The sequence below is a fragment of the Tupaia chinensis genome, unplaced genomic scaffold (assembly GCF_000334495.1).
Source record: "Tupaia chinensis unplaced genomic scaffold, TupChi_1.0 Scaffold000008_1, whole genome shotgun sequence".
Lineage (NCBI taxonomy): Eukaryota > Metazoa > Chordata > Mammalia > Scandentia > Tupaiidae > Tupaia > Tupaia belangeri.
Window position 1 is genome coordinate 1,140,374 of NW_006159437.1, and position 27,426 is coordinate 1,167,799.

Genomic DNA, 27,426 nt, shown 5'->3' on the forward strand with positions numbered 1-27,426 from the left:
TCTTAGTAAATTTTAATTATGTAATATATTAGGTTATACAATAATTAACTGTGGGCACCATGCTGTGCATTAGGATTTTATAACTTACCTATCTTAAAACTGAAAGTTTGTACCCTCTACCCAGCATCTCCCCATTCTTCCACCTCTCAGTCCCTTGTTATCTCCCTTCTTTTCTCTGTTCCTATTAGTTTCATTTTTTAGATTCCCAATATGATGGAGATCAGTTGTTGTTCTTTGTCTTGTGTCTGTGTTATTTCACTCACCATAATATCTTCTAGGCTCATCCATATCATCAAAAATGTCATGTATTACTTCTTATCTAAGGCTGACTAATATTTGATAAATAAATAAATATAACATTTTCTTTATTCATCCATCTCTCTCTCTTTACAAAGGCATTAATCCCATTCATGAGGGCTTCATCCTCATGACCTAATTGCCTCCCTAAGGCCTCATTTCCTAACTGTATCATATTGGGAATGTGACTTTCTATTGTGTTGTGGGGAAAGTCGTGAAGTATTTTTGCATAGAAAAAACAGAAAAATACATCATGACTTTGCCAACAACCTAATACATATGAATTCTGGGCTGACACAAGCATTTATTCCATGACGGATCCCCAAGAGAGGAGCACTGTGAGTCCAGGCCTGAGCTGGAAGTCACACCTGACTGTCAGATAACAGGGGACAGAACTTTCCCACTTCTAGGGAACATCAGGTCAAGGACCTCCAATGGCTTACAATGAACCTTCCATAAAAGAACCTGGAATGTCTAGTGGGGCCAAGGAACACCAGAACTAGATGGCAACCATGCCAACCTCTACCTTTCATGCTTTCCCCTTGCTCATCTATCCCCTGAACCCAATCCAGATAGTTTAAAAGAAAAATAGTAGCTAACAAGTGAGGAAAGATGTAAAGTCAAGATGCAGGGAGAAGGCCAACCATGCTCCAACCTCCCCTTTCTCCCAGACCTGAGCTAGGCTCAAGTTAGGGGAAGGAGTAAGCTTCCAATTGTATGACCATTCATAGTTTGTATTATGACAGTGGGCAGGAATTACATTGTTATGAGTCTAGACCAGGATTTTTCAATGCCAAGTTAAAGAATATGATATTTATTAGTATTTAAGACCTCATGCCCCTTACTTCCCCACAAGGTGGAAAAGTACAATATCTTTTCCCCAGAGCTTCAGCCTTTATCTAACAACTCCAGTGCATTAAATAAACCAGTTGTATGTGGATAACTGTTGAAAAAAGTGACTTTTTGTAATTATAAAGCAGATGTTCTGAACTGACTAATAAAATACGTTGTTTTCCCACAACCTCCATGGAGCAGGGCAATGTATCTTATGATGGAAACTCTGTGTTGGTAATTCTATTTTGAATATGGATAATCTAAGCATGAGGAAGGACATCATCTAGTTGTTTGTGAAAATCAGTCAGCTGTGAGCCTGGAGATGAAGTTTCTGAGGGCCAACCTAGTCCTACCCTATGCCTGCTTTCCCTCATAGACAGGACTTCACCTCTTGAGTCCCCCCTAGAGTTACACTTGCTCAGAAAGACTTCATCTGGCCCCACATTTCACTGTATGGATTTCATACCAATTTGCAATCTGACTGAACTTTATTCTGTCCTTAATTTTTCTCTGTTGATTTCTGCTTGCACCTACTTTGGAAGCCAGTCCACTCCCACATAGATGAGGAAATAGAAACTTCCCAGAAAGGGTTTGAAAAAGACACTATTTCTGGCCTTGAGGAGTTATTCCAGTGGGGAGACCTTGGATTTGCCTAGCCTCCTTGAATGTATATTCTTGTTTCTGTCTCTGATGGATCCGTGTCCTGCCTCCTCTCAGCACATGGCAGGTTGGTCCTCTGCTTCAACCACCCAGGGCACTTGGAGTTCCATATCCTCCATGTGCTCAGCAAGGGCTTCTGTAGGACTGGCTCTCTGAAACTCAGGCAACACCACCACCCTCTTCCTGTTTAGTTACATGATTTCAAATTCTTTCTTTCTTTTCCTCCCCTCTGTCCTGCCACCCTTCAAAGGGAGAGGTCTGTAAGACCAGTACCGGCAACAAACACAAATTGTCTCAAGGCCTTTTCCCATCAGTGTTAATGGCCTAACCCGTGCCCTTCTGCCTGTCCACCTCTAGTGTGGAGACTGCCTTTGCTGTACGGTCTGCCTCTAGTTGCCCGTTGATTCATTAATCACAGTAGGTGAGCATTTTTGTTATAAAGGAGCATTTGTGTGTTTTTTCCCTTCCCAGACTTCGTTCATTCACTCACTCACTCACTCATTCATCAAGCATTACTAAGCTCTTGCTATGCGTTAAGCTACATCCAACAAACTGAGCAGATGAAGACTGGAGCAATGGTTCTCAGCCTTGATTAGTCACTACAGTCATCATAGTCACCTGAGCACCTTAAAACAATGATAATAACTCATCAGGAACGTCAAGACATATTTTTCTATGCAAAAAAAAAATGCATCATGACTTTTCTGATGACCTAAAATAATAATAATAATAATAATAATAATAATAATACAGATTCCCTGGACCCACCTTCAGAAACTCTCAATGAATTCATCTGGGGAAGATCCTGGGCCTGAGTGATTTTTTTTTTTATCACCTTTTTTTTTTTTGAAAAGCTCTCCAGGTGATCCTAAAGTGCGATTAGGACTGAGAGCCTTGAGAAGACAAGGGCATAAATAGGCCAAAATGTAAAGACAAGAAAGCCCTAAACACTTCAGAGAGAGCACTCTGCACCTCATCAGCCCACGTCCTTGGCAGGCATGGCACTGCTGGCCTTTCCGTCTCTGTTTAGCCCTATTCCCTCAACCTGACCACACACTTAGCCACAGCTCTGGTGACAGATGTGTCAGACCTGCCTCAGACCAAACATGTCAGATCACTAACCTCTTCCCAGCTGAGCAATGACCACACTACCATGCTCTGGTGAAGAGTCACAGTAGTGTGGGGGACTTGGCACTGCTCTAGCTCATGCAGGCTCGAGGGTCATAAAACACTGAAAAAGATTAGAGGCAAGTCTGAACGCCTCTAAAATCTATGGGTATGTGAGGCAACCGTTCACACTTTAAGGGAGGCCACTACATTTCTACAGCATTAAACCTACTAATAAACAGTTTGTCAAGATTTTGTAATGGAGTAAAGGGAGGAGAGAAAGAAGTTTAGGACATTTCTACTATATTCAGTGTGCCTGCTTTTTTAATACAAGGCAGAGTTAACAGTAAGAGGAGGCTGGCCCATTGAGGTTAAGGCAGCTGATTCCCTCAGGCCAACTGCATGGTTTGAATCCCAGAACCAATAGCTTGAACAACATGCTGGGCATGTGTGCATGTATGCTCGAAACTCTGGGAGGAGGGAGGAAAAGAAGGGATTGTGATATTACCATTCCTCACCAGGGAAGGAGTGCTCTCTCACTTTCCCACTGTTTCTGTCTCCAGCAAGTCCATGAACCCTACAGCCAAAGAAAAAAAAGAAAAAAAAAAAAAGAAAGAGAAAGAAAAAGAAAAGGAAAGGGACTATCCCAGCCACAGTGGCACAATAGTAGTGTAAGGTTTTGCCATAAAGATAACCAGGATTAGTACTCCTGGTCCACCTGCCCATGATCCTGGCTGGCTGGGAAGGCTGGAGGCTGGAAACACTAAGCAGAGAATTGCAGCCAAGAGCCTGTCGAGGGTGCTTCTCTCTCACGCTCTCTCTCATTAGATAAATAAACCTTAAAAAATAAAAAGCAAGATAAAGTTGCAAACCATGCCCCTTCACATCCCTGTAGGCACTGAGGAACCTTGTTGGCCCCTTCCAGGCTCTTTCTGCTCCATGTGACTGAAGCCCACCCCTTGACCCTGCAGGTAGGTAGGAGTCCAGGCTTCAGGAATGGATTGAAGCCAGGTGGGGAAACTGCTGAGACTCATCCGTTCCTGCCACGGAAACCGTGTACTGGCTGATGCTCCAAGGAGTGCTTTGCGCTGTGGAGTTAGGGTTCATTTCTTATCTCTCTCTCTGCAGAAAATTCCCTTCTCACTGTGGCACAGTGAGAAATAATGTCCCTAAAAGCAGAGAAAACCCCAGGGAAGACGTCAGAGAAAGCGCCATTTCTGTGTTTCTCCAGCAGGGGGCTCCGATGACTCGCGTGCGGGCTGAGCAGCTCCAGCAGGATATTATGCAATGATGAAGGTGCAGGCTCCAGGGCCCGGGATGCTGACGCAGGCCTGAGTCTGGAAAAGAAGGGCACATCTGGGGCCCAAGTGGCCCATTTCCCCTGAGGGGAGGACGGGCGCCCAGGAATCTTCATCCTTCCCTTGAAACCCAGGAAATTGCTCAGTTGTCAGTTGTTTTTCTGGTTGACTTGCTGCTGCGTTCATCTGGCAGCTGCCTATGAACCATGACACTAGCTTGGTGGTCCTGTTCGTTTTGCAAGAGAGACTGCCCTGATTTTTTTTTTTTAAGACTACATAAATAACAGTTATTATAGGCACCCTTTCCTGAACAGCCCCTATGCACTGTCACTATGCTAGGTGCTTGAGGTGCATTGTGTATGTTCTGCTCTGCAAGTTGGTTCTGACCTTCCACCCTGCAGCAGGAGGTCCTCCTGGAGGCTAATAGCAGACCTCAGGCTCTGTAAATGACTCCTCTAAAAAGAGAGGGAAGAAGACAGGAAGGGAGGAAAGGAGACAAGACAGCAATCCAGGCCCAAATTCATTCCACCCATTGAAGAGAGGCAGCTTGTCTTTAGATAATGAACAAGAAAATGAATATCATCTGATTTTCTTAGATCAGTTTCATCTTGCTGCTATTTTGATCTTTAAGGCATTTGTTTTGTTTTCAATTTCCCTCAAATGATCTATTTTTATATCATAGTGTACAGAAGGATTTTGTTAAAAGGAAGAGAAAAGATATTACGAAGTTCTTTCTGATAGGGAAATAGGGTTAGTTTTTAATCCCTTTTCTCTATTAGAAGGGAAATCATAATATTATTATTTTTAATATATAAAAGGTCAGAGCCAGGCTTGCTTCCTCAAAGACATTGTTAACTGTAGAAAATCTGGAAAAATATAGATCCAGAAAAAAGAGCATGAAATGCATTTATAATTCCTTAAGCTAGAGATAATTATTATCATTTAATTCAGTATATCAAGTTACAGCCTTTTTTAAACATTATGTATGCCATGCTTTACAATGTTATACTATTATGCAAATTGATTTGAGATCTATTATTTTCCTCACTTAAAATATGGTGATACTTTTAATAGTCTTATACCACATTGGGATGTTTCGATGAACTCTCTGTGTGACACTGGGCCATACAATTATAATGGAGACATCTTTTTGCCCAGTGACTTCATAGCCATGGCGATGTCGTAGTGGAATGCCTGACGCACCTGTTGCTGCTGCTTACACAACCTGCTGAGCTGCCAGGCATAAACAAGTACAGCACGTACAATTATGGACAATACGAAATACCCAGTAAGGATAATAACCAACTCTGCCCCTGGCCTATGTATTTACCATATCACACTTCTCATTGTTGTTTTAGAGTATGCTCCTTCTACTCACAAAACGTTTCCTGACGAGCAGGACACTACGCCGTGCCGGTGGCTGCCTCGTGCATCTCCTGTCTCCCTTGTCTCTTGATTGCATCATCATCTCCTGTGCTCAATTTAATCTCACGTTGTTTTGTTCATCGTGCCCCTTCAACTGGATACGATATAAAGGAAAAGGTGGTACTATTAACGATCCTGACTCCATGTAGGCCTAGGCCTCTGTGTGTTAATGTCTTTGTTTTTAGCAAAAATAAATAAGTAAATAAATAAATAAAAAGTTTAAAAAGAAAAAATTGTTTAAATAGAACCAAGTTTTTAGAATAAAGATATAAAGTAGGGGGTCAGTTTTATAGTTATATAACATTTTAGTGTTTTAAGCTAAGTGTTATTACAAGAGAGTTAACAAACAAACAAAAAAAGCTGCTGTGGCACAACTGGTAATGCACTGAACAGTAGTACCAGAAGCCACATGGCTGACCGCAGGTTTGAATCCTCAGCCCAGGGCATCTAAAACAAGTGTGCATGCATGCATATCCAAGACTCTGATGAGTTGGAGACCTGGAAAAAGACATTGCAATGTGATCATTCCCAGTCAAAGGTGTTTCTCTTTCTCTCTCATCCTTGTGTACAAACTACCATAAGTAAAATAAAAGAACTTTTAAAAAAAGGCTTAAAAATTTAAAAAGTTTATAAAGTAAAACAGTTACAGTAAGCCAGGATTAATTTATTATTAAAGCAAGAAAAAAGGATTAGTTCAGTATAGTTCATGTGTGCAGTGTTTGTAAGGACTGCAGTAGGACACAGTAATCTAGCCATCACATGTACTCAGCAATCACTCACTGGCTCACTCATAGCAGCTTCTAGTCCGGCAAGTTCTATTCATGATCCTAAAAAGATATTCTATATTTTTAATTTTAATTTTTACTTATTTATTTTCTTGCCATAGGGTGTGTGCACTCACAGAGAGAGAGAGAGAGAGAGATGGGAGGGATAAGAAATCACCCCCTAGGGGTGATCTGTTCTCTTCTATTTTCTTTTCAGGATTTGGGGCACACACACACACGGACCTGGTTGTCAAGCCACCAGATCTGGGACTCAAACTGCGTGGTTGGCCATGGGGAAATCCAGGAACCTAAATAACACACCTCCTGCTGGTCCTTATATTTTTATCTTGTATACCAGTGTTTTTTTGTTTGTTTGTTTATTTTTTCCATGATCGAGAAAGAAACAGAAAGACTTGTACTTCCAATAGGGTCTTTATATTCTAAATCATGGGTAAGCATGTGCCTAGAATACTCGGGAGGTCTCTGGACTTGAACTGGAAAGGAACCTTCTCGTGTAGGATTGCTTCTCAGAGCATCATAATTTACTGCTGCACCACTGTCTGACCCCTATGTCATATATTTATGGTACCTTTTCTGTTCGGCTATTGTAGATACACAAATACTTACCACAGTGTTCTAGTTGCCTGCACTAGTCATACTATAACATGTGATACAGGTTTATAGCCTAGGAGCAATAGGATGATGTTTGCACAATGATGAAAGACACATTTCTCAAAACGTATCTGTGTTTTTAAGTAACTCATGCCTGTAGTTACATAGTAGTCCTTATTATGTGTCCTATAAATGTAGCATAACGCATTAAGTTAATCTAATGAAGACAGACATTAGAGATGTTTCCATTATCTTTACTATTTTGCTATTGTAAACCTCACTAGGATAATTCTTTAAACATTTGCATTTCCTTAGGAGAAATTCCTAGAAGAGAAATGGAAGAGCTGTAGATATTTTAAGATACTAAGTGTGTCAGAAAATTTCTTCTAGAAGCACTACGCCAATCTGTATTTTCCCCAACAGTTGTGAGCCAATACCAGCAGAGTTTCTTTTGTATGCGTTGCCAATTTTATGAGTTACAAATAGTATTTCATTGTTGTTCTCATTTGCATTCCAATGTCCTTTTCTCTTGAATTTCTCAGATTCCTTGTAAAGTTCTTTGCAAATGGTTTAGATTCTGGCAGCAGGCAACCAAAGATAAGAGTGAGTAGAGAGTCAGCAAGTGGTGTGGAGGTTAGGGCAGCTGGATTGCACATGGCTTACTGGGTGGTTTGAGTCCTGGACTCAGTGCCCTGAAAGACATGCTGGGCGTGTGTGTGTGTCTGTGCGTGTGCGTGCTTGTCCCAAATCCTGAGAAGCCATCTCCCCTAGGAGGTGATTTCTCATTTTCCCTCTGTTTTTGTTCTCTCTTACAAAAACACATAACCTATAGCGTATTTAAAAAAAAAAAAAAAAAAGCGAGTAGAAACCAAGGAAGAAAGGGAAATACAGAGGTAGACTGTAGACTGTGGCATTAAAGATATCTGAGACTTGATAAAAAAAAAAAAAGTTCCTTGCATAGACATGCTTTCACAGGAGCTCTGGACCTGCAATGGACTGAATATTTCTGTTCTTAAAAATTCATGTTTTGAAACCTAATCTCCCATGTGATAGTATTAGGAGGTGGGTACTTTGGAGGTGACTGGGTCATCCAGGTGTAGTCCCTTAATGCCCTTATAGAAAAGGCCCGGGAAGCTTCCTGGCCTCCTACGTGAGGGCAGAGTGAGAAGATGGTTATAAGCGGATCAGAAAGTGTGCCTCACCCAGATTCTGCCAGCCTGTTCATCTTAGACCACCCAGCTTCCAGATCTGTGAGAAATAAATTGCATTGTTTTTATAAGCCATCCAGTCTGTGGTATTTTCTTTTAGAGCAGCCTGAATAAGTTCACAACTAAGAAAATTAGAGAAAGGATGTTCGTGAGAATCAAGGTTGAAATTATGTTTATATTTAATTAATCAACCATGATGCCTAAAAGACCTACCCTGCTCAGAAAGTCCAGACACAAGAATTCTGGTGATGTTTGTTCCCTAACACAAGGTGTGATGGTAGCTTGAAGAAAGAGGATGTCTTTTAAGAATACTTTCTTTATGGTATGATTCAAACCCGGCCACGGGTTGTATGTACTGATGTGTACACACCATCATGTGCATGTCCTCCCAGTGTCATCTCTCCTTATTTTAGTGAATGTAAAAATGGCAGAAACCTGTGCTGGGAAAGAGAGAGAATTAGGAGACATTTGTGCTTTGGGAAAGCAAATCAATTTATTGAACGGCGATTTGCCAAAAGCTTAATTTGCAAAATTTTAAAGATGTTTAGAAAAACCTAGTCGCAGCCTTGCCCTGAGACTTCCCTCCAAGATTTGTGCAGACTATGTTGTTGCAGAGGGATGGTCAAGTTCAGAGGCAGGGGCAAAAATGAAACTAACATTTATTTTAAAAAGAAAAAGAAAAAAAGAAACTTCACTGAGTCAGGAAAGTAAGCTATTCATTAAGTTAATTTTAATAAGCTGGTTTTCAGGCTGGTCCTATGGCCAAGTGGTTAAGGGAATCAGTTTCCGCATGGCCAACAGCAATTCGAATGTTGGCCCTGAGAGTTTGAAAAACATGTCAGGTGCACATATATTCATGACCGAATTCTTACAGGATGGAGAAATGCAGGAGAAGGGATTGCAATGTGACCATGACCCACTGTGGAGTGCTTTTTCACTTTCTTTTCTCTCTGGCAACAACAACAAAAAGTATATTGGCACAAGCATGGAGAGCAAATGTGACTACGAGAGTTAGAGTGAGAAGGACATGGGCAGTGGGGGTACAAGAAGGAGGGAATCAAGGGAAATGGAAGGCAAAACATTTAATGAACGCAAAACTGAGGAGCTGTCCATTGATGATGGTGTGTATGGGAATACCTTTGACTAGACTCGCATGCAGTGTATTCACACTGGGGAAGTTCATTTCGTATGCTGTAAAGATGTACAGGGATTCAATGTAATTAAAAAAAAAAGAAGAGGAAAAAGCCATGTAGAATATTTTCAGACTTTTGTATACTATGTAATAATTGGTTAAAAATCATTTAAAATATGCATTTTAACAAATAGATTAATAGGTTAAATACAAAAATTTCTAAAGCTATCATTACTTTTACTTGATCTTTTGTGAGAAAAAATATAAATATACATTTCTAAATTACTCATAAATCTCAAAGGAGATTTAAAAACTTATGAAAAATTAATCTTGTTAAAATTTCTATACTACACAAAGTGATATACAAATTCAACATATTTCCTATCAAAATACCAGTGGCATTTCTTACATATTAATAAATTTAAAAAAATGCTAAAATGTATTAAATCACAAATAGCCAAAGCAATCCTGAGAAAGAAAAACAAAGTTAGAGGTATCACATTACCTGATTTAAATTATACTACAAAACTATAGTGGCTAAAACAATATGATACTGGCATAAAAATAGATAGATAAACAAATGGAAGGGAATAGAGAGCCCAGAAATAAACCCAAGCTTATGTGGCCAACTAACTTTTAACAAGGACCTCAAAAAAACATGTGGCAAAGAATAACCTATTCTATAAATGGTACTGGAAAACTAGTATCCTCTTGGAAAATAATAAAACTGAACTTTGTACAAAACAAACAAATCAACTAAAAATGGATAACAACATAAATGTGAGGCCTCAAACCAAAAACTCCTGGAAGAAAACATAAGCAAAAGTGTCTAGACATTGATCTTGGCAATGATTTTTATGGACAGCAAATTAAAAGCACGGGGTGGGGGGGAACATCGATAGTACTACATCAAAGAAAAACATTTCTGCACACAAAATAATAAACAATCAACAAAACGAAAGAGTAGCTTAAGGATTAAGAAAAAATATTTACAAACCATGTATTTGATAAGAGGTTAATATCCAAAATACATGAGTAATTCACAATATTGCACGTAGGGAAAAAAAAGACAGAAGAAGAGAAGAACATAATTAAAACATTAGCAAACGACCTGAATAAATATTTTTTTGAAGAAGACACAAAAATGGCCATATGAAAAGTTGCTCGTTATCATTAATCATCAGAAATACAAAAATCAAAACTATAACTAAATATCACCTTATATCTCTGAGGATGGATATTATCAAAAAAAATTTTTTTAAGAAAAAATCAAATATTAAAAAAAAGATAGTAAATGAGTGTTGGTGAGGGCATGGAGGAAGAACCTTGTCATTTTTGGTAAGAATGTAAGTTGATGCAGCTATTATAGAAAACGGTATGAAAGTTCCTCAAAAAAATAAAAATATGTCTACATACAGCCCAACAATCCTTTTAGTAGTATATACCCAAAGGAAATTAAATCAGCTCCTCATAGAGATATCTGCACTCCCATTTTATTATAACATTATTAAATATTTTCAAGCTACAGAAACAATTCAGTGGATGACTAAATAAAGAAACTGTGAAGTGAAAATAAATAAATAAACAAATTGGCTTTCAACAATTTGACCCAGAGTCTTACTTTGGCATCTTTTTCTGGAAATATCTCCTTTTCCTTTTCTAGTACTTCTCATCCAAACTTGTACTTCACATAGACCTTAAGAGTGGGCCATCCACTTGCTATGGATGTAAAGGTTCAACAGTTGGCTAGCTAAGCATTTATGTGGAATCTTTGAGGACCTGTACCAATACGTAATGCTACACTCAAAGTCTACAGGATGACGATACTTTAGAAATGACTTCTCTGCCTGTCCCAGCCTGCTCTCCAGCTGCATCCACGGTCATAGAAACTCAGTGAGCCCCACTGTCGGACAAATAGCACCCACACTCATTTCTTTAATTTGTCCCTCATTGTATTCGTCCCCTTTCCACAGCTCTTTTTGTACCCTTTTGATCACCACCTGCTGAGCGAAAATTAACAATGACTGCTGCTTCCTCCACTTGCTCTGTCCCAGTAAGTTGCCAACCATTTGATCCTCTGCTACTGATGGCATTATATTGTTCCAAGGCAGGCAGGTAGGAACTCCAGGAGAGACAAAGAGATCAGCAGATATCAAACACGGAGAATGGCTTTATGCATTTTCTCTTGAATTTATCTCAAATAGAAGTACATAATCTCAACCTGATTTCACCTGTCACCATTCTTACTGACTTTAATCCTCCCTAGAGTCTGGCATCAACCAAAGCTGTAAGAATACCAAAGAATCTTCTACTATTATATTATAGCTTAGAATCATGTTATATATCTCTGTATCTACATATCCATATCAATATCTATCTACTAATCTATCTACATATACATGTGTGCATGGTGTCTTAGTTCCCCCTTCTACAAGATGAGGCCACTGCGCTCCCTGAGGCTGAGGTCCCTTTTACTCTGCTGATCAGAGGTATAGAAAAAGAAAATTATATTAGTTAACTTTGGTGAAGAAAAATTTTGAAATCATGCAGGTTTTTTTTTTTAATAATACACATTTTCCAAGAACATTTTGAAAACCTCGTGTCCTCGTGTGCGTGTGTGTGTGTGTGTGTGTGTGTGTGTAGAGTGAATTGAGGCAGATTATAACATAATAAATAAATATCAAGCCATTTATGTTCCCTTTTCATTTGGTCTTCATTTTGCCCAATAGCAGGAACAATTTCACGCTTTATAAAAGGCAGTGTCACCTCTGATCTACGAACCATTTTATTTCAAAAACATCTTACTGTTACAATTTTGCCTACTGCTTGGTTTGGAAAAAAACCTTTCCATATTTCACTCACTGCAGAGTAATCCAATTTTCTTGTAATACCCATCTGGTGCTTATATCCATCTCTTGAAATGCAGGGGCTATTAGATTTAGATCAGAAATATTCCATGTAGAATGGAACAGAGATTCACGTCACTGACAATGAGAGAGAGTGAGAGAGAGAGGGAGGGAGAGATACAGAGAAGATAATAAAATCTCTGAGACTGAATGAATTCTCTTAGAGACATTTGGAAGGTTAACACCATATCTTCTTGTAATGGTTAGTTTTGGGTGTCAACTTGACTGGACTAAAAAAATACCTTAAAAAAGCATCATTCTGGGTGTATCTTTAAGGATATTTCCAAAAGAGATTAGCAAGCGAGTCTGAGAGACTAGTAGACTAGATGTGAAAGATCCACCCTCGCTGGGGGCAGGAATGATTTAGTCAATAAAGCAGGCTGTCCAGGGAGAGTAAATACAGAACATGATGGGTTGCTTTGAAACAGAGCAAGATAGCCTTCTGCTGTTGCTTCAGACATGGTAACTGAAGGCTCCAAGATTCATGTTCCATCATCAGCTTTCCTGCCTCTCAGGCCCTTGGACTTGTATTGATCCATGCTCTCAGATCCAAGGGTCTCCAGTTTGCATATGACTTCCTGTAGGAATCAATAGCTGTCATAATCACATCAGGTGATTTCCCCAGTAAATTTCTTTCTTTTTTTTTTTGAAGAATCATTTTATTTAATTTTATTGATTTATTTTAATTTGACCAGAGAGGGACAGAGCAAGAGAGAGACCGAGAGAGAGAGAGAGAGAGGGAAAGTGGGAAAGCAAGCTGCCCCGTCCTGGACTCAAACTAAGGTCAGCCATGTGGGAGTCCAGCACTCTTAACCACCATGCCACCTTCTGGCCCCTTAAATCTCCTCTTTTATGTCTATACATATCTTATTGATTCTGTCTCCCTAGAGCAACCTGACTATACCCCTTCCTAACTCATTCATTACCAGACTAATTCTGAGGTTCTGGGTAATTGTCACCTTCACCCTAAGGCAATAGAGCCCCTGACCCACCCTGATACAGGTCACATGGTTAGTTTCTGTCTAGAATCACCAGAACAGCTGGATTGGTTAAACTGTGTCATTTAAGAATGCCCACCTCATCCTTCACTCCTTTACTTGTTGGCACTCGGAATTCATTTTTTAAGAGGAATAAATCTTTGTGGCCCAGTAGGAAATAAAGCTTAAAGAATAATAGTTGAGAATGATGACATAGTGCTTTAAGTTCAAAAACGGTTCCGTAAGGGAGCTATCAGAATCCTGTCTGAGAGCAGGTTTCTGTGTAGCAAAAACAGCTCGTGGATAGGGAACTATCAGTAGTGCAGGAAAAAGAGAAAGGCTGGAAGTACCAAACTTACCCAAGTTCTTGGCATTTGGACCAGGGCCTAGCCCCCTCCTCCATACAAGCTCCTTATGCTTATGCCTTCAAGAAATTCAATATATGTGCTAAAGTCCAGCTTACTCAAACCATAATTATTTTGCATTAATATTCTAGTCTTTTTAAGTGAAGGACTACATGAGTTTGTATTTGAAAATCAAACATTTTTCTTTCAAGTCTGGTGCACACATTGCCTGAGGCACATGCCAGCCTCCCAGCAAGAGCTTATGAATTATGCGTCTACAGAAGAACGATCATCACATTATTGAACTACAGCATTACTGAGTCAGAAAGAAGCTTCAAGATCTCTTAGTCTAGCTTGAGAGCTGATCCAGGGATTCTTCACACATCCCTATCAGTGTTCATAAAGCCTCCATCTGTAGATTCACCCAGTCCTCAGCTGTCTAAATCCTGGAGAAAAGCCCATTGTGCTGCCCAATAGCCTTGCTTATGAGAAAAGGTTTTTTTGTTTGTTTGTTTGTTTGTTTTTGTTGTTGTTATTTTCAGTCAAAATATACCTACGTCTAACTTTGGCTGACTTGATTCCCTCTGGTGATCCAGAGACCCTGAGCTCCCTTGGAAGTCAGCCGTAAAATCCAAAGAGCAGGGGGGGCAGTCAGTTTCTGACGTCCTCAGTTTGCTTCTTTCCTCTACTGCTAGGCAAAAGTGTGACCTGTGCTTAAATTCAATTAGCCTTTTCCTAAGTGTTTTATATATTCTCCTCTGTTCTTGTGAGTTCCTTTCATAATGATCTGCATCTGTACTTTTTAAATGGGATTTCTTTTGATTTTTGTTTTTTAATTTGTCAGAGGCCATGTGCACTTACTGGAGAGAGAGAGACAAAGACAGAGAGAGAGAGAAAGAGACAAGGAAAGTGAGACAGCACTCCCCAACCCCCATGAGAGAAAATCACATCACAATCTCTTCTCCTCCGTCTATTCCTCCTTTCAGGATTTTGGACATGCTCAAACATGTGCCGGGTGTGTTTCTCAAACTACTGGGTGTGAAACACAAACTCGTAATCAACCACATGGGATTTAGCTCGTGTGATCACCAGGCCACCAGCTGGCCCCTAAGTGGGGGTGGTTTAAACCAACTGAAATCCGTTCATTTTTAATGGAGAAATGTGGTTTAATCTTTTTTTTATTTTGGAAATTTAAGAGTCAATATAATGCTATAAGGAAAATCCCTGTTCTTATCACTCAGCTCTAACTATACCAACTCGTGATGTATCTTATTCTATCTTTGTCTTCACCCAGTTTCTCTCCTCCCTGGATGGTTTGAAACAAAGCCCAGATGCCAATGATGTCATCCATAATGATTCACTGTTTATCTAAATTTAAGAACTTTAACCTTTTCACAGCCATAGTACCACTATCATTCCCACCAAAGTTAAAAATAATTTCTAAATATCTTAAATTATGCTCACATTTCTCCAACATCCATCCTGTCCTTTCTTTCTCTCTCTCTCACTTTCTCTTTCCGTCTGTCTCTCTCTCTCTTTCTCTGTTTACTTGTTTGGGTCATATTGCAAATAAGGTCCTACCATTACCACTGGTTAATGTGTTAGTTATGTCTTTTTTGTATCTATCATTGTCCCTGTCTAACTCATTTTTAATTTGCTTTTCCAATCTTGTTAAGGAAACTAAGTTATTTGCCCTGAAGAGTTTTTTAAAGTTTGCATTTTTCTGTTTATCACCATTGAATTGTTTGATGTTCTTCTTTATTACTTAGTAGAATAAATTAGTAGCTATATCTGGATGTTAAGCAGATTCCAATTCCAATTCAGTGCTACTTTTTAGGAGATGGTGCGTACTTTTATTTGGGGACACACTATCTGGTTGCCTATTTTTGTGGTGTTCATTACCACTGGTCACTTTCATCTAAATTGCTTAATTCAAGAAATACTAGGGGTGTGCTTCTATCTGAGTTGCCTCTTCAGCTCTTTTTTTTCCTTCAGAGTTTTGCTATAGTGTTTAGTGTTTGCTGAGGAGAGGTAGAAACAGAGAAAGCGAGAAATCACACCTCAGAGGGATAGCTAGGCCTCGATTCCTTCCTCACTATTCTCCTCTCAGGATTTTGGACATGCACGTAACACTGTGTGTTTTTCAAGCCATGAGGTCTGGGACTGAAACTGCAGACCCAGACATGAAGGATTCAGTACCTTAATCACCACACCACCTGCTGCCCACCTCTTCAGCTCTTTTGACACAAGTTTATAGTCTTTAACAGCTTCCTTCCTTTGTGGTATGAAAAAAATTTAGAATTCTCTTATGTATTTCCTAATCCATATCTGGAACCAAATTTCTCTAAGGAGGACACTTTCATTTTAATGGGAAAATAGTATTTAAGGATCATAGTCTGGGTGCTAAAAGTGCTAGTTGCTATTATGTTAATCATAGTTTCTAGGTCTTTAGAAATAAAAATACATCATGAGTTTACACTGATACTTCCACTTTGAGTTTTTTTCTCCTCTATTCATATCTATATCTCTCTATATCTATATTATCTATATCTACATCTATATAGACACACACACAGGGTCATGCTGTAGTCGCTTCTCATATATAAACATACATATAGATACATATTTTTCATACACACACACACACACACACACACACACACACACAGAGAGATAGAGAGACAGTAGAGGGAGAGTCCAGAGGAACTATACTAGACACTACTATATATATAGTCCAGAACATAAGTATACATGTGTATATCTTTCTCTGAAACTGAAAAACATTCATTTTCAGCACTAATTGACTTTGTTTTATAATGTATACACATCAGTCCCAGATTAATGATACCTGTACTAGTTCCTACAGTATTGATCTTGAAAATACCTTAAGATTTTTTACAGATATTTTTTGTTGTTGTTCATTAAGGATGAACAGACAATGTATTTTTTTAATTTTGAGAGAGTTTTTTTTCTATAGGGCACGTGTGCTGACTGGTGAGACAAAAGAGACAGAGACTCAGAAAGCGAGCAATCAGCCCCCAGAGGGAATGGCCACACTCAGGATTTTGGACATGCATGCACACGTGCCCAGTGTGAGTTTAAGCCACTGGGTCTAGGATTCAAACCTCAGTCGACTACTTGGGAGTCCAGTGACATAACTATTACAGCATCCACTGGTCCTGACAATTAATGTATTTTAAAGTCACTTAATTAGCTTTTTTCTATGTGGTAATGCCATCGGCCAGGTGCACAGTTAATACTATTTCTTCCATTTTTTCTTGCAGTTATAAGGAATTACATTTTTAAATATTGGGTTGCTGGAAAAGTCATGACACACCTTTGCATAGAAAAAAAAAATGCACCATGACTTTTCTGACAACTCAATATTCTATTTTATAGTCGTGCAAGTATTTATATGGTTTAAAAGAACAAATGTATAAACAAGATACATTCAGAACACTAGAAATCCATGCCTTTTCCTCCTTGCTCTACAAGGAGCTTTTTAAAAATCAGTATGGCTTGACCTTGCAATTTTTAATTAGCAAATATATTTATGCTTATCCTAATCCCTCGCCCCCAGCAAACTTTTCTTAAATAAAAGGCAGCATGTTTTGCAAACTTTTCTACTCATTGCTTTATTCTCCTTGTTTTGTATCTTGGAAGTTACTTAGTGGAATATCAAAAAATATTTGTCACTTGTTTTTATAATTCCTTGGTGTGAGTATACCATAGTTTATAGTTTCCTAGTCAGTGCCCAATTGATTAATTTCTGGGGTGTTTTTAGTCCTTTGTTCTTGCAAATTATTATATGATAGACAGCCTTGTGAATTTGCATTATTTTGCTTTGATTTGTCGCCTTTATTTGTCTTTGTTGTCACCTGTGTCTTAGCAATGATGCCTTAGAAGTGAAACTACTAGATCAAAGGGTAAATGCATATGCAAGTTTTCAAAATATTGTCAAATATTGTAGCACTGCAAAATGCTGTCTGCATAGGTCTTGTATCACTTTGCATTCCCAGTAGCCCTGAAAGGCATGAAACTTTTTCAGGATAAACTCATTCTTCTTTGTGCACATTCAGTAAATAGATCTTCTATATTCATAGCTATCAATAAAATTCTTTTTTTGCCATTAATAAAATTCCTGAACAGGCATCAACTGAGTAAGAAACTTTGGCACTTGCCAGGAGATTCCCTCCAGGTTAACATTGACTGAGCAACTTGAATTTATCTAAGTGAACATGTCATTTTTTTTCCACCTGTAATTATAAAATTATATTCTATGAGTATAAAACTTAAAATTCACTGTGCTTTTTTCTCTGAAAGACAGTTCAGTGTACTAGTTAAGACAATCATCTCTGAACTCAGGGTACTTGGGTTTGTAAACTGTTTCCATCACTAAATAACTGTGTTACACTGAAGCAATACATCATTTAGATCTCTCTGCCCTTATTTCCTCATTAGCAATATCATTAGCAGTATCTATTGGGATGACTATAAAATATAATACATATAAAGTACTTAAAATAGCACCTAGCAAGTAGTAAGCCTTCCAAAAATATTACTTATTAAATGAAAACAACTGACTTGATGACCGTGTTCAACATAATGTCTTTACTTGACAATGTCTTGTTCAATATATCACCATTTCTTTCCCTCATTACTTAAAAGGTGACATAATTTTTTTTGTTGTTGTTAAGGATTTTGATTTTTCCTGGGATTTATACACATTTATACATTCAGTCCCTGAAATCTGTTTATGGTTTCTGGAAATGTTATCAATTAGGATTAAGTTCCACTGCATATAACAGACACCCCAAAATACTACAATCCTAATCAAAATAGAAGTGACTTTTTTCCCTTCAAGTAAAGCAGTTTAGAGGCAGACAGTTCAGCGTTAGAACCGTGGAACTATCACGAATGCAGGCTCTGTCTTTGTCTTTCACGATTTCCAGTACGTGATTTCCTTCTTTAGTCTACAGCATGGTCTGGGATGGTTTCTAAAGACTATCCATCATGTGACTTCAGGACATGATGAGAGTAGTCATCCCAGCTAACCGGGAAGTCAGAATAATGCCTGCTGTTACCTATTCTTGACCAGAATGTAGTCACACAGCCATATTAAGCTGTAAAGGAGACTGGGAAATGCGTGCTTTATCATTGGATGTACTGCTCCTACCCCTGGCCCCATGAAGTTGGAGTTCTGTTACTATATTTTAAAAAGGAGACTGGCTAATGGAGTAAGCAACTAGATATGTCTGCCCAGTTTTCTTACATCTTCTGACACTTTCATTCTCCAGGTTTCATCACGTTACGGCAACGATGCTGGCCTCTCATTATGCTTTCTTATACAAAGCAATGGTTAAACTTCTCCAGTCTGTAAGACCAACAGAAGGAACTTGGTGACCCTAGCATCGTAGCAGGTATTGGAGTTAGAAAGATGAATGAAACCGTGCCCCACTTCAGTCATTTTGGAAAACATCATCCCTCATGGATATGTAAAAATCGATACTTCTTTACACAGTGACCCTTCTTTATTCTTTCTTGGTCAAAATCCTCCTGAAAATAGATTGCAAGCTCTCTCTTGCTGTGTTAGGTTCTTACTGCTTTCGTTTAAGGTCTTCGAGAATTACAATTAGAATATTTTGTGAATCTCATTCCTTTTGAGCTATCTTTATGTTTTTAAGCCTCCAGTCATAGAAATGTGCCTGTTTTTCTCCCTGAAGATTTAAGCATCTGTGTTTTGTGTTATTCTCTGTTTCCATCCCAGCTTATTAGGAGCTCTAAGATGATATGGTTACTTTCTTCCAGCATTCTTTCCCACTCACTTCACCGCACATTTCTTCCCAGTTGTTCAGACTAACAATTTTTTTTTTCTCTCCCTGGTGATACTTGAATCTAACAATGAAGTTAACCAATTGCTTATAAGACCTATATTTACCAAAAAGAGTCTTTCTGTCAACATTCAGATGATCAGATTTAAAATTCTGCATGGACTATGATTCAGATAAACTGTTTACATGAACACACACAGGGAAAACCTCTGCCGTGTGCATGAGGGACATAAATCAGACCATGTGATCATTATGGGATACTGTATTAGTGATAGATGGCACGGTGACCCAAAAATGAGCTTGGCAAACTCCTAGGTACTTCTCATAGAATAATTTCCACATCCCGCTTTGCACATGAGGAGTGGAACACACTTACTTGGGTGTGGAGAAGCTGGAGCACGTCCAAGGACTGACACAGCATCCTGGGCAGGGCTCCACACTTCTCTGGACGGTCCTAGGCCTCTCCCCCTGTTTGAGTGCAGCTGTGACAAGGAGACTCAGAGCCTGGTTCTGCTCTGTGGAAGAACTTCCACGTCCCTGAACTCTTTGCACCAAGCAAGGGAACCTCTCTGATACCACAAAAGCTCGGCTCCTGCAAAGAGGAGGTGGGTTTCTGTTTCCCATGTGAAGGGTATGAGATAAACACACAGAGTAAACCATAAGAGAACAGGTGGTGCATTTCCTGGCTACATTATCTAGTGATAGAATCCTAAGTTGACCAGGGCAAGGGGCTCATCCACAGTGATCCACACTTGCACAAAGCCTAGTCAATGTATGGGACGAGGGTCACACAGTGACCAGAGGATAATCTGGGACTTGCCTCTCACTCCAGACCTTGTGCTCTGTAACACAGCAGAGTTTTCTATCTATTTAGGTTGTAATGTTCTTTATATCCTGTAAGGAGTCATGATACGTGTCATTAAATCTTCCAAATAAGAGGGTTTTGTTCACAAGAGGGCATATGTGCTAGACGGAGGATAGAGACAGAGAGAGAGTGAGGGAAAGTTGGAAAGCAGTCCCCCATGGAGGATTGTGGTCATGCCACAGTTGCTTCTCCATGTCTCCTTTTAGGATTTGGGGCAGGCACCTACATGTGCCTAGTATGTTTTCAAACCACCGAGTTGGCACCCAAACCACACATATGGCCATGTGGGATCTAGCCCCCTTAACCACTATGCCACTGGCTGATCTTTGAATATGAGTTTATGTGTTAACTAATGACATAGGAAAGGCCTTGGAGGACACTGAAGAACTGTGGCTGGACATTCCTAAGTATTCAGGTCTGGGAAGCAGAGACATGAACAGTTTGCCACAAACCCAGCAGAAAGGATTATTAGGGCACATGTGTTAAGCTGTATTGCTGATGTGTGCCACGAGTGCTGCAAACAGCCCTCGGCGTGATCGGACAGTTGAAGTGAAAGGATCTATTCAACAAGAAACTCAAAACCTTAGTTAACTTGCAGTATTTCCGACTAGCTACAAACATTATAAATTTCTATTTCAAGCTTATTTTCACCAACAGGGTTTCATTTACTTCCACAGACTCATTTTCCCCATTGAGTAATTCTTTTCTTTCTTTTTTTTTTTTTTTTTTTTGAGAGGTTTTTGCTATAGGGTGCGTGCACTCGCCAGCCAGACAGAGAGAGACAGAGAGACAGAAAGCAGGAAATCACCCCCCCCAGGGGGGATGGCCACGCCACAATCCCTTCTCCTCCATTCTGCTCTCGGGATCTTGGGCACGCACACACACGCGCCCGGTGTGAGTTTAAGCCACCAGGTCCGGGACTCGAACTGCGGTCGACTACATGGGAGTCCAGCGACATAGCCATTACGCTAACTGCTGGTCCCCCCATTGAGTAATTCTAAGGTATAGACATGTCCTTACCAAAAAATGTACGTATATAGGAAAAAATATAGAAGCTGATCACAAACCTCTTTGATTATCTGACTTACGCAGCATCTCTAAGAAGTGCTAAGCAGGAGCCAGCAGGTGGCATGGTGGTTAAGGCACTGGGTTCCCACATGGCCCACCATGGTTTGAGTCCCACACGACAGCTTGAAAATCACTCCAGGCATGTGTGTGTGCATGCTCAAGATCCTGAGAGGAGAATGGCATAGTCATTCCCATTAGGGAATGATTTCTCACTTTCTCTGTCTGTCTCTCTCTAGTGAGCATATATACCCTATGGCAAAAACCTTGAGAGAGAGAGAGAGAAGTGCTAAGCAGAGATTCAGGATGAGAGTAGAGAAAATCAACTTGTTTATCTATCTCTAAGTCACGATGGTTATTCTGCACATATCTATGAACTTCTGGAATTGGAAAAACCAATTAGCAAGTTAGCAGGAAGGTCAGAGAAGATGCACATTTTCTAGGTCCATAAACTAGCCAAGGAAGAGACCAGCTGTACCCTAAATAATTTTTATGGAGCCCAAACCATACAGGGTAAAAAGTAAATGCATGTTTAGATATAACATACTTGTCAAAGTAATTGGGCTTCTATTACATTTTCTCTGTGACCTTAATTACCTCGCATACATTTCTCTTCCCACTAGCTCACATGATATTTATGGAAGCAAAATGACTCACAGTTTTCTGTGAATACTCACTGAACCACTCAGAAGGCATATCTCTGAGAAGTCCAGAGCACTATCCTAAAGACATTTCTTATCTCCTGGGTCCCAGGAAGACCTCCTTCTCTTAAAGCACTACTCAGGTTAGAAAGGAGGTATTTTCTGTCACTTTATTTTGCAAAAAATCTCCTTAATGATAAGCCAAAAAAGAAAAGAAGTTGGAATTCTTCTGTACAGACTGCTTCAGGAGGGTCACAAAGTTTCTTCTATCATTTCTCCTCGGCTTTCTCATGCCTGTCTATTTCAGCAGAGTCCATTCTATCGACACATCCAAAGTCCATGACCACTTTAAAATACTGTTAGAAAATCTCAGAACAGAACGCACTTACATATTAGTTGAGCTGATGATAATATGTAGCCAGGACAAGTCTTTTTTTTTTTTTTTCAATTTGTGGCTTAAACCAGATCACATCTCTTCCTATTTTATGCCTCTCCCTCAATTAATTTTTGAGTTCCCACATTTTGTTGTTGTTGTTGAGAAAAATATACAGCTTAACTTTATGCAGGCTTCCTGAATAACTTGTCCAATAACAAGAGTCCTCTCTGTGCAAGAGTGGCAGGGGGCAGTTGGAGAGAGAGACAAGGAAGTCTGGTCAATGTGCGAGTGATGCTAACGTCAGTCTCTGCTGCCAGCGACTGGATCTGCGAATCTGAACTAGCCCTTCCTGCCTGACACTTGAAGGCTTTGGATTATACCAAAGTCACCACCGCAATTTACCCCATTTCTTATAAGTTGCTCCTTGGAGGACCTGCTATCCACTTTGGCCAACTGATCTTTAACTCATCTTAAAGATACCAGCTGTCCTAACTTGAAGTACAATGCCAGACCTCTCAGGTTCTGCTTCCCTAATGCCCCAGAGATTTTTTTACAAGGATGCACCATCTTTTTGGGGATTAAGGAGAGAAGACGTCAAGTGACTGAAGGTCCTGGTTTCATCTTTCCCCAGGATAGTCAGTGTCTCTTCCATCTATCCAGGCACAACCAAGTAGAGCTTTGGATCAACCCATGTAGATCAAAGAATACCTGCCCCAAGGACCTTCTATAGAATGCAGCATGCTTATCAAGGGACCTACTCTACTCAACAACCAGTGACAGCCGGCATGATTTTGCTTTGTACAAATTTCTAGAAGTGATGGGTGGAAATTTCCTTGGGTTCTGCCTTTGCTTAAGCCCCTGTTATTGTGTGTGCATGTGCGTGTACATGTGTGTGTATGTGACCTTGGGAAAATCACTTAATTTCTAATTTGAGTAAACTAGAAGTTGTATAACTTCTCTGTTTAATATATTAGAAGTTTTCAGAGCTATCCTTGAGCCTTGGAATCATATTCTCAGGTGTTTCTGAACCATCACTATTTTCTTTCTTTCTTTTTTTTTTTTTTTTTTTGAGAGGTTTTTGCTATAGGGCGCGTACGCTCGCCAGACAGAGAGAGACAGAGACAGAAAGAGAGAAATCACCCCCCAGGGGGGATGGTCACGCCGCAATCCCTTCTCCTCCATTCTCCTCTCGGGATCTTGGGCACACACGCACATGCGCCCAGCGTGAGTTTTAAGCCACCGGGTCCGGGACGTGAACCACGGTCGACTATGTGGGAGTCCAGCAACATAGCCATTACGCTAACTGCTGGCTCCCAACCAGCACTGTTTTCTAAAACTAAGTTTCAATGTATGCCAATAAGTCTCTCATTTTTCTTATGTAGAAAATGTAATACAATCAATTCCATTTAAATCTAATAGAATTTGGTAATTTCTCAGGCACGCTGGGTTGAAATTCAGAGATAGTTAAGGTTATTTACCTTTTTCTACTTCCTTATCTGGAAAAAGTCATGGCAAACTTCAATGTGATATAATTGAAGGTAGCATCTCAGAGGAGAGACAGGGCACTTTATAGCTTCACATTCAAGATTCATTCATAGAACCAGTTTCCCCTCCAGACAAACAAGGCTATCCTTGGGATCAACAGGTAGTGCAATGGTTACGTTGCTGGATTCCCACATAGTTGAGCATGCTTTGAGTTCCAGACTTGACCACTTAAAAATCACACCAGGCACATGTGTGTGCATGTCTAAAATCCTGAGAGGAGACGGGAGGAGAAGGGACTGTGGTGTTGCCATCCTCCTGAGGGATATATACATATGTATATATATACATATGTATCCAAAATAACAGGGACATACTCAGCTTACCTTTTCAGTGTCTTGATCTACACACCCTTCTCATCTTACCAGCTGCCACCTTTTATGTTTTTTCTAGACGATTGATAGCCCAGGCCTTCAGGACCCATTAGCAGTGAATCCAGAGTAAAGAGACCTGGACCTTCCTGCTCATTTTCTATATGACCTTGCAATTCACCTGACCTCTCTGAGCTTTAGTTTCCTTATCAGTTAAATGTCACTCTCAATAGTCAAAATACGAAATCAGTCTAAGTGTTCATCAATAAACAAATGAATAAAAATAAACACACATACACAATGGAATACTATTTAGCCATTATTAAGAATTAAGTTCTTTTGGGACCAGCAGTTGGGGTAATGGCTATGTGGCTGGACTCCCATGTAGTCAACTGCAGTTCAAGTCCTGGACCTGGTGGTTAAAACTCATGCTGGGCATGTGTGCATGCATGCCCGAGATCCTGGGAGGAGAATGGAGGAGAAAGGATTGAGGTGTGGCCATCTCTCCTGGGGGGTGATTTCTCGCTTTCTGTCTCTCTATCTCTCTCTGTCTTTCTGGTGAGTGCCTGTGCCCTATACCAAAAACCTCTCCAAAAAAAAAAAAAGGAAGAATTAAGTCCTTTCATTTGAAGTTGAATGGACCAAAGGATTTTAAGTGAAACAAACAAAACAGAGAGAAATATCACATGTTCTCACTTATTGATGGAAATAGAAAGAAAAAGTACCTCATAAAAGTAGAGAGTTGGGGGGCCAGTAGGTGGCATGGTGCTTAAGGTGCCAGACTCCACGTAGTCGACTGCGGTTTGAGTCCCAGACCTGACGTCTTAAAACTCACACCAGGTGCAAGTGTGTGTGTTCCCAAAAACTCCCAAGAAGAGAATGGAGGAGAAGGGATTACTGTGTGGCCATCTCTCTGGGGGGTGATTTCTCACTTTCTGTCTGTCTCCCCGGCAAGTGCATGCTCCTTATAGCAAAAATATCTCTTAAAACAAAAGAGTTGAAGAATGGCTACTAAAGGATCGAAAAAATAGAGAGATGCTGATTAATGGAAACAAAATTATAGATAGATGAGAGAAAAAATTTCTAGTATTATAAAATATAGTAGGATGCATAGAGTTAACAATTTACTATAGATCTCAGAGTAACTAAAACAAAGGATTTTGAATGATCCCAACCCAAAGTAATGATAAATAGTTAAAATGATAGATATGCTAATTAACCTGATTTAGTTAATATACATTGTTTTCTTGTATTGAAAGATTACATCCCGACTCACAAATATGTGCGATTATTACATGTCAATAAAAAAAGTTAAAAAGAAAGAAGTTACTGTCTATGCTTCTCCTACTTTTGCAATTCTATGACATACAAATTCTAACCACTTAGACTCATAGACTTTCCCTATTCCTTTAGAGTGGCTCTATCAGTCCTCATAAGTAACTCTCAGACAGCCATAGCCTTGAGCATTTCTACAATGTACATACAGTTCAAGGAGCCCAAGCACATTGGGCTTGCTGCCATTCATTATAACCTGTTACAGTGATCTCTGAGCATAATGGTTCGTCTTTTGCTCTAAAAATAAACATGAGATATTGCAGAGCCACAGGGTAAAAACCTGGATATAAGGATAGAACTGTGCAGAAAGTCAGCCAAACAAGATTTGGCTACCAGTTCCAGCTTGGAAAGGGACTGCTAAGTGCCCTCAGTTTAGTTACTTGTCTTCTGTGCCTTCTCACCACCTAGAAAGTGACCAGGACATGTGTTCATCACCTACCTCATAGAATTACTGTGAAGTACTGAAACTCAGAATCTGACCCACCAGACCAGAGTCACGCTTCCTTAGTCCCCTTCCTCAAGGTGCCATAAATAATCTCAGCTCCAGAAAAACCTTTACTCCAGCTAAGGAGTTCTGACATCATGTAATGCTTTGAAATCCTATTCTTATCTTGGCTTACCTTTGCACACACACATACACATATATGCAGAGAGAGAGAGAGGTATGTTAATTACCTTGGTTTAATTATTATATTTTATACCTTATAATAATCATATACATATATATGATACATATATATGTGTGTGTGTGTGTATGTATATAAAACTTAGTACCTATCTGTGCTTTGCCCACTTGAGCTTACAGTAAAAAACATAAATTATTTTGAATATGCGTCAAATTATTCTTAGCATCTTCTCATCTTTTTATATGCTATTTGCTCCTCCTAAAGAGTCCATTTTTCTATGCACAGTTATCCAAGCAAAATCGAAACATTTGGCGGGCATTAGTGTATGTTCTGAGGTTTTATATTTTTATAACTCAGAATGCTTTTCACTCCTACTTCATAGTGGTTATTTCTGAGTATAATATTCTTGCAATAGAATGCCCCTGGGAATCACTGGGCCAGGTCTTACACATTTTTATATGGTCCCAAAGCAGCTAGTATAGCCCAATCACGTGTAGAACTCAATAAATACTCAATACATATTTGATAAACATTTAATGAAAACAGACCCAAGTGCCCAGAAATCATTTCTTGGCTCTGTAGCTTACTTAATTTTGACTCGCAATTTGGTTTAGATGGGACAGAGGGTATTTCAGGCTTACTGAAAGTGTCTTTATATACCTGATGTAATTAAATCCATAGCCCCGACTGCCCTAGATTCCTTGCCATTTCTGAACAGGTCTGTTGCACTGAATGCAAAAGTCTTTATAATAAGACGAGACATTTCGGTAACCCCTGGGGAAATAAAAGTACTCCTTGAAGGTTATTTTCTATTAAAAATGTGCAGTGATTAGATAAATTTCATTCTATTTCTCTAAAATCATAATATTGACGCATGACATACAGAGTTTTTATTGTATGCCACATTATCAGGTGAATTTCTCATTTAAACTTCCTAACAACTGTGTTGTAAAAATTATTTTTTATAGTTTGTTTCTGCTGAGAGAGAGAGAGGCAGAGAGAGAGAGAGACAGAAAATTCCACAGGGTTCTTATTCCATGATCCAGTCCAGCTCTAGCCAGCCAGGATCACAGGAGGGGTGCAGGAAGACCTAGAGCCAGAAACATGGGACCTTCCCATACGGTTTCAGCATTGTGGAGTGTTGCATTACTTCAGCACCGCTGCAGCTGGCCAGGAGAAACCATTTTTCACTCCATTTTGCAAGTGAGGAATGTGTCATCAAAAGTTAGCAAATAAGTTTCTCAAGGTTATACAACTAGCAAATGATAGA

The 27,426-nt window shown here is 39.5% G+C and overlaps 1 long non-coding RNA gene across 2 annotated transcripts in view; it reads right to left on the bottom strand.

Annotated features, from left to right (window-relative positions):
• The window catches only part of LOC102480455 (uncharacterized), a 178,067-nt gene that overhangs the window by 89,930 nt on the left and 60,711 nt on the right, over window positions 1-27,426 (bottom strand). For both annotated transcript variants that reach the window (XR_333178.1, XR_333179.1), the window contains exon 2: window positions 5,575-5,715. This is a non-coding gene — a long non-coding RNA (uncharacterized LOC102480455). The remainder of the gene's footprint in view (window positions 1-5,574; window positions 5,716-27,426) is intronic.